Source organism: Pan paniscus, chromosome 21 (genome assembly GCF_029289425.2).
Source record: "Pan paniscus chromosome 21, NHGRI_mPanPan1-v2.0_pri, whole genome shotgun sequence".
Taxonomy (NCBI): domain Eukaryota; kingdom Metazoa; phylum Chordata; class Mammalia; order Primates; family Hominidae; genus Pan; species Pan paniscus.
The window spans coordinates 53,564,996-53,566,622 of record NC_073270.2 but is presented as its reverse complement, the minus strand read 5'-3'; the positions used below and the strand labels follow the sequence as shown (position 1 = coordinate 53,566,622).

The following is a 1,627-nucleotide window of genomic DNA, read 5'->3' as shown; positions in this document are numbered from 1 at the left end:
GGGCTGTAGAGCCTGGACAGATCACCACTGGCTCCATGGGGAACTTTCAGCAGCACTCATTGCCTGTGTCTGTTCTGTGCCAGGCACTGCGCTCAGGGCAGGGATTTGGGATTCACCAGGGCACAAGGCGACGTGCGTCTGTCCTCACGGAGCCTAAGTGCTGGTGGAGACGGACAGTGCAGATGCCAACCGCAAATGACGAGGCACTTGCAGGTAGGGGTCAGCGCCAAGAAGGAAATGAAGGGTGCGTGTCGCTGACTGAGACTCTGGTGGGGGCTACTTAAATAGGGCCATGGGGGAGGGCCTCTCTGAGGAGGTGACATTTGAGCTGAGGCCTCACCAATCAGAAGGCAAAAGCTGTAAAGGGTCTGGGATTAACTCAACCTGGGGACTTTTAAAATAATGTAAGGTGTTACAGCTCTTTCAGAATTTGTCTAGCACGTTTTCCGGTTGTCACTCCCAGGTGGGCTCGGGAAGAGGCATCTGTGCCCAGCTCGTGGCCTGTTCTTTGTACTTGCGGGGAAGGGGTCCCCTTCTCCCACAGCCGTCCCCCCAGGGCCTGCTCCCAGGTGGGGTCTGGTTTTCACCAGAAAGCCCTCCATGCAAAAACAAAAACAAAAAAAACACCACCACAAAATTGAATTTGAATTAGTTGCCAGCATTTACATTTTAATTCTAAAAATCTGTATTTTCGACTTCATTGGAAAGTCAGACTATCTGGCCAGGCTGGGCTGGGATCTGGTGGATTTTGGTATTTTGGTGTCTGGTTAGGGAGGGTATTTGGGGTTTGCCCCTCCAGCATCTGTTCCAGTGTGGAGTGGGGATGGGGGCAGGCTCAGTGGGGGGAACTGCAGTGGCCAAGGGTCTCGGCTGTCTCCAGACGGCCGGATGGACCCTGCCACCTCCTGCTTGGGGTGGGCTGGGGATTATTTGCTGCCCCTCCTCCCAGCCCACATCCTCTTGAACTCCACTGAGACCACCCCCATGTGCGGCTGGGAAGGGAAACCTGCCTTTGTAAGTGGAATCAGGTGAAATCGGGCTGTGACTGTGTCAGTCAGAAACTAAAAGGCCCTGTCACACCCGTGGCCAGGAAGACTGTCACCTTGGTGGCATACAAATGACAGAGATGCATGGGACAGCGTCTACCAAGAGACGAGCCAGGTGAGGGCAGGTCGTCGTGAAGGAGGGAGGAAGGGTCCTCCCCACAGCAGCAGCGCCATCCCGCAGAGAAACAGCCTCTGGGGAGGGATGCGTTCCAAGGAGGCCCCGTGCAGTGCAGAGTGGGTGGCTTGAGGCCTAAATGCCGGGCACTCGGAGCAGTCAGTGTCCCCGTGGGAGCAGGGCTGCTCTCAGCCAGGTGATTGGGGTCCTTGGATGGTCAGCCCCTGTGTGCGTGTGAAGGTGTGGCCCTCTGCTCTGTCCCTTCTGAAGGCAGCTGTAAGGGCTGGGATCTAGTGGATTTTGGTATTTCGGTTTCTGGTTAGGGAGGGTATTTGGGGTTTGCCTCTCCAGGATCTGTCCCAGTGTGGAGTGGGGAGCAGCCATAAGGGATGGAGGCCAAAGCGCTCAGCATCAGACGAGCCTGGGCGCAGGTCCTACTTCCTGCCAGGCCAGTGCCTCTGAGCCT

At 56.4% G+C, this 1,627-nt stretch overlaps 1 pseudogene; it reads left to right on the top strand.

Moving 5' to 3' along the window:
- Positions 1–407: 407 nt before the first annotated feature.
- On the top strand, positions 408–473 carry LOC112438013 (U7 small nuclear RNA; annotated as a pseudogene).
- The last annotated feature ends 1,154 nt before the right edge of the window (positions 474–1,627 follow it).